The sequence below is a fragment of the Muntiacus reevesi genome, chromosome 4 (assembly GCF_963930625.1).
Source record: "Muntiacus reevesi chromosome 4, mMunRee1.1, whole genome shotgun sequence".
In the NCBI taxonomy this organism is placed as follows: domain Eukaryota; kingdom Metazoa; phylum Chordata; class Mammalia; order Artiodactyla; family Cervidae; genus Muntiacus; species Muntiacus reevesi.
Window position 1 is genome coordinate 74,021,581 of NC_089252.1, and position 6,573 is coordinate 74,028,153.

Below are 6,573 nucleotides of genomic sequence, written 5' to 3' on the forward strand. Positions count from 1 at the left end.
TGTATGCATTGTTCTCCATTGTCTTCCTCCGACCCTCCCCCCAACACAGAAGAGCCCCAGACACCAGTGTGCTAAGGACTGGGGTGGCCAGGAGCCCCAGGATTTAAGTTCCAGTTATCAGAAATCCCTGCACTGTGAGAAAATTGGGGGCTGGGTGCACAGGCCCTCAAGGAGTCATTTTCCCTTGGCATTTGGAGCGGTCGGTGGGCCTGGCTCCCTTCAAGCCTTCTGCGAAGGGGGAAAGGCAGGGGGAGCTGGCTGACCGGCCACTCTACTGCCATTTAGATTCCCTGACTCTGCAAGCCGGCTGAATGTTGCTTTTTCATATGCTGCCCGGAATAAAGCCATCAGATTCTTTCCTCCCCAACAATGGCCGTTTTTATGAGTTCTTGCTTCTCCCAGGCAATGCCCCACACAATGAAGTCTTTTCTTTTCCATTTGTTTAAGCTGGTGGACCTTATGGACCCTGTCTGATTGACTTTTAGTGAATGTTTACAGCTCGTGCAGTGTGATAACTGAACTCATCCTTTGCATGTCGAGAAAGAAAGAGTGGGTGATGACCCCTCCTGCTCACCATTCCTGGGAAAAAAAAAATCCAGAAAATTCCAAATACTCTGTGAGACAGGAAATATCACAGTTCCATTCAGAATTAGGGGTCACTCTGTTGGTGGCAAAGGAAGAGGGTAAAAGCAGACCCTTGGGGCCACTGGTTGCTTTGGGGGGAGCTGGGGAGCTTCTCCTCTTCATGGGGGAGCTGGGTGTACTGTGCTTAGGCCCCCGTTCTGTGGTATAGTCTCCTTTCTTCCTGGACCCAGGGGAAAACTGAAGAAATCCTTGTCAGAGGAGCCACCGCCTCCCCACCACCATCCCCCGGATCCAGGCCCAGAGGAGGCCCTGCCAAGGGTCTGCTCTGAGTCAGGTTCACACCGACCAGGCTTGACCTGGCTGGTCAGGTCAGGTAAGCAGGCCTCAAGGAGCCCGAGCAGAGAAGTATTGCAAATCCAGGGACGCTGCCTTCCCTCCCTCATTAACTTGTCTTCCCTGAGTGAAATGAAACTCTGCTGAGGGTCCCCTTTGCTTTTTTAATGATGAGTGATGGACTGCTCATCTCACTCTAGGTAGGAACCACAACCTCTCTCCCTGCAGACAGCCTGCCCTACCCCGACACTTAGGTAAGGTGTGATGAAAGTTACTGGGACACCCAAAGGTCTGCTTTCCATTTTCTTAGAATTTTCTCTGAACACTCGAGTTCTTCCTGAATCTTCCTTCTGTCCTCTGAGACCGGTTTTGTGGGTGTTGAGGATACAGGGGAGGCCACGACCTCTCCTTAGGAAGCTGACACTGATGTGTGTGTGCGTGTCTGTGTATGTGTATAGAACTTGTGTGTCTATAACAGTGACAGTAGCTGCTGTTTATCGAGGACTCGTATGTCCAGTTACTGTCCTGAGTACCAGGTCAGAGCCATCAGTGAATCGCTTGGAGTGAATGACCTCCTTTGCCCTTTGTCTGAAGCGTCAGGCCTGCTGGTTTCATGGCCCACCCTGCCGTCCTGCTGCGTCCTGGTCCCCAGCCTGGTACAGCCAGATAACATGCTTACTGTGAGAGCCTTGCAGGATGGAATCAGGAGTCTGGGTTTTATTTTAGCCATGATGGGGAGCTGTGGGAAGATTTAAGCAGGAGGGTCTGAAATAGCTCAGCCCAGGTCACCTGCTCGCCAGTTGTATAGCAAGTCCCATTCCTCACCTAGTGACTGGAAGAAGAGCATCATTATCTGGAAGACCCTATTATTTCCTATCAAAATGGCCTTCTGCTGTTTTATCACCATCATACCTGTTCCCAGCATGGTTAAAATATTTGAAAGGATGTTACAGTTTATGCACGGTGCTAAGTGGAGGTGACTTGGTTATTTTATTCACTGAAGCAAATACAGCCAAGTCACCAAGCGGTCAGTCATTCCCTGTCTCATAGATTAATCATTGATATGATTATCTTTGAACATTCATTCATCACACATCAGCTGTGGATACCCAAAGCCATAGACTTATGGGAAAATACTTATTTTTCATATTTTCATACAGAGTAACAGGCTTCTTTTTTTTTGCATCTATTTATGTGTAGAGTTGTGTGACCACCAATATACAGAATAGTTCTGTCACTCCTAAGAAACTTCCTTGTGCCTGTCTCTTTACTGTTACCCGCTTCCCATAGAATTATCTTTTTTTAAATCTTTATTGAATTTGTTATGGTATCATTTCTGTTTTATGTTTTGGGGTTTTTTGGCCATGAGGCATGTGGATCTTAGCTTCCTGACCAGGGATCGAATATGCACCCCCTGCACTGAGACTCGAAGTCTTAACCACTGGATCACCAGGGAAGTCCCTCCCAAATACTTTTAATTTATATTTTTATTTTTATCTTTTTTTAAGAAGTCAACACACCTTTGTTAAACGACTGCAAAGTAAAAATATGAAACGCTTCACGAATTTGCGTGTCATCCTTGTGCAGGGGCCATGCTAATCTTCTCTGTATCGTTCCAATTTTAGTATATGTGCTGCTGAAGTGAGCACCCAAATACTTTTTAAAAAGGCTCTATTGAGATATAACTCATATACTATACAATTCACCCCTTTAGAGTACAGAATTCACTCATATACCATACAATTCACCCCTTTAAAGTATAGGATTCACTCATATACCATGCAATTCACCCCTTTAAAGAATAGAATTCACTCATATACCATACAATTCACCCCTTTAAAGTATAGAATTCACTGGTTTTTAGTGTATTCATAGAGTTGTGTGGCCATCACCATAATCAATTTTGAACGCTTTCATCACCCCAAAAAGAAACCCCATACCCATTACCATTACTCCATATTTCCCCCAACCCTCCAACCCCAGGCAACCACTGATCTACTTTGTTTCCTTGGATTTGCCTATTCTGGACATTTTTATGTAGATGGACTCATATAACATGTGGTCCTTTGTGTCTGACTCCTTTCACATAGCATGACGTTTTCAAAGTTCATCTGTGTTCTAGCCTGGATCAATACTTCATTCCTTTTTTATTGCCATATCATATTCCACATGTGGATGTATACCATGGTTTATTTATCCATTTATAAGCTAATGAACTTTTGGATAGTTTACACTTTTGGGCTCCTCTAAATAATGCTGCTGTGAACATTCATAGACAAGGTTTTGAGTGGACATAGGTTTTCACTTCTCTTGGTTAGATTGGAAGGACTGGAGTTGCTAGATAACATGATGACCTTTTGAGGAAATGCCACACAACTTTCCAAAGTGGCTGCACTCTTTTGCTTTTTTTTTTTTTAATATGTGTTTATCTGGCTGCAGTGCATGCTGCAGCGCATTAGTTGCAGCATGGAGGATCTTTGATCTTCACTGCAGTGTGTGGGTTCTTCAGTTGCTGCATGTGGAATCTTTAGTTGCGGTATGTGGGGTCTCGTTCCCTAAACAGGGATTGAACCTGGGCACCCTGCATTGGGAGTGTGAAGTCTTAGCCACTGGACCACCAGGGTAGTCCACATTTACTTTTTTCAACAAGCACTGTATGAGGGTTTCAATTTGTCCATGTCCTTACCAACACTTGTTATTATGTCTTTTTTTTGTGCGTTATCACAGTGGGTGTGAATTGGTGTCTCACTGTGGGTTTGATTTGCTTTTCCCTGATGGCTGCTGATATTGGGCATTTTTCCATGCATCTATTGGCCATTTGTGTCATGCAAACTTCTGAAATTATTTTATTTAATTGAAATTTATCTTGGGCTAAGTATTCTGTAGTACATGCTTACAGTATTTCAACATAAATATAAATATACCCTTGTATCTCATATTATTGATTTAAAAAATTAGTTAGTATACTCATTAACTCACATTAAATAGATTATTTCACCCAGGTGAGTATTAGAAGTTGTAAAATCAAAAACATTCTTTTTTGTTCCATTCACTCAGAAATCTTGTAGAAACTAGGTAAGAAATCTTGCTTTTTAACGTCCCAGTTGCAACATAATAGTATGCGTTTTTCACACTGTTAAGCTTTAAATGTGTGCCACATGAGGATATAACATTGAGTACCTGGGATTTCTTTTTTCAAAAAATCACATGTCCTTAATTTTTTCTGGCCTTCATTATAATAATAGATTGCTCTATATCCCTTCTAACGTACTTCAACGTCAATTTTTCTGTTTCCAGTACTCAGGTTTTAAAAATAAGAATCTCATGTGAGGGACAAAGTTAAATACCAAAATTGCCTCAGTCAGAGGAGCAAGTTTTATATGGATTTGAACCAACCTGTAACCTGAGTCACGCACAGCTGCTATTATTAGGACCGGGCCTGGTGAAGGGCACCTTCTGCCTCAACCGATTCAGACAGAGCAGCTTCCGTCAGCAGTGACCAGGGAAGTGAGGCACTAGTGCACTTTAAAATCACTCTGAAACAGTAATTTACTCTCTGGTATTTAGACTGGGACATCCGGTGCTACTTTTAAGTATCAGGGAAATGGAATAGTCTTATGTAAATATGGCTGTACCCTAACTTTCAAGACAGCTAGAATCCAATTCTGGGCAAGAGTTTTCTACACATGGACTGTCAGCAGACTCACTACTTAAATGAATGAATGAACAAATGAATGAGTGAATGAATGATGGGAGTAGCAAAGACTGATTGCCAACTCACATATCCATCTTCTACCTTTTTCCTAATGGAATCCAGATTTTGTTCCACTCTTCAGCTTCCTCCTTAGTCACATGTGGGGCTATGGGAGGGGAAGTGATGGACTGGCATTGGTTGGTCCAGGCCCATCGCCGTGGTCCCATTCCTCCCTACCTCTTCACCCCCACTCCAGTCCCCCTACCCCACTCCTCACCTCTTCACTGCCATTCCCCCATCTCTCACCCCATCCCCTCACCTCTTCACCCCCACCCCAGCCCCCATCCCTACCTCTTCATCCCATCTCCCACCCCCAATGATCATCACCACCCCACCCCCAACCTCTTCACTCCACCACCACCCCCACTGACCATCACCCCACCCCCTGACCCCACTGACCATCACTTCCCACCCCCCACCTCTTCACCCCACCCCGCCCCGCCCCCACTGACCATCCCCCTCCCACTCCCCACCACCCGGGGCCGTGATTTTGACACTGCCATTGCAGCTAGGACCAGTCTGCTTCTGTCTCCTGAGGAAGGTGCTTCTCGTGAAGACTGCCCCTCCTTCCCCTGGGCAGTGTCACATCTGCGTTTGTTGGCCCTTTGCGTCCAGGAGAGTGGAGGCGGGGAGGTGGTGACAATGTGGGAAGGCTTCGGAGCATGGTCAGCAGCTGACTGCCTGTCCTGCCCGGCTCCACTTCAGGCTCACCAGGGTGCAGCTGCAGATGATCCCCCTGGAGGGAGAAGCCACCTTCATGTTAGATAGTCACAGAATGTCTTGCGGTATGTTTTCGGTCCTTTGGGGACCTGATCAACTTCATTTCAGGGCTAGATACACTGACCCTCTGAAGGAGTTGATGACTTATGCAGGAGGCAGCTTTGGAAACTAGAATGATATGCTTCAGGCCTTCAAGTTGACCTAAAGTTTATTTATTTATTTTTTTAATCTCTTTCTTATGGTATAATTTTAAATTTACAAAAAAATTGCAAAGAGAGGTCAGAGAGTTCCCACACACCCTTGATCCAGCCTCCCCTGATGATAGCATCTTACATAACTATTAACCTCCAGTGATGGGTTTGTGTGTACATACGCAGGCAGAGAGAGACACATTCACACACACACATATGGGGTATGAGGGAGGCAGCTCTGTTATCTGTTGGTCCTTCGATAGCTCATCACAGTCACACCTCCCGGGTACATTGTGGACTCTGGCCATGACAAGAGCAGGCGAGGAGCTACTTTGAAGCTCAAGTTCCAAAGCAGGAGATATGGGGAGAACAATCAGCTGTCTGGGAGTGCTCTGGGTAGCATGTGAACTCAGCGCCACTTGAACTTTATTTAGTAGAGGCCTGGCCCAAGATCCTTAATATAGACATCCCAGCTATCATGTGAGAATTCCATTCTGCTCTAGTACAAGTCCAAGGGAATTTGGGAATGTTTGCTTCTTTCTGCTTGTCTCAGGCTAAGTCATCTTACTCCTTTCCCTTCTGATATCTGAGTCAGGAGACCCACAATCTTGTATCCATTTATTAATTTATGAATCAGAAGCAACATGTTCATCAATCCATCAATCCACCACCCTTCCATCTATTTGCCTGGATTTTAGCTTTATTTATTTCGCTCTGGATGTGGTCCAGACTGCTTTGGAAGGGGACATTCAATCCAGATGATGACAGCCGTTGGCATGCACTCTGGGGCTTAGGAGGGAACCCGCACCCTTTTAACGCCATCTCTCCAGGGCGCAGCTGTCTCTCCTGGAGACTAGGGACAGCTGCTCCTGGCGAGGGCCACCCTGCTGTGGGAGAAGAGGACGTTGAAATTGCGAGAGGAGCCGTGGCCGGGATCCTGCTCACATGTGTGCTGCAAGAGAATCCTACAGTGGACAAGGTTTTGACAGT

At 45.4% G+C, this 6,573-nt stretch overlaps 1 non-coding gene across 1 annotated transcript; it reads right to left on the reverse strand.

Annotated features, from left to right (window-relative positions):
- Positions 1-2,460: 2,460 nt before the first annotated feature.
- LOC136167965 (U6 spliceosomal RNA) lies at positions 2,461-2,567 on the reverse strand. Its single transcript, XR_010663136.1, has one exon. It is a non-coding gene; the product is annotated as a U6 spliceosomal RNA (small nuclear RNA).
- Positions 2,568-6,573: the final 4,006 nt, after the last annotated feature.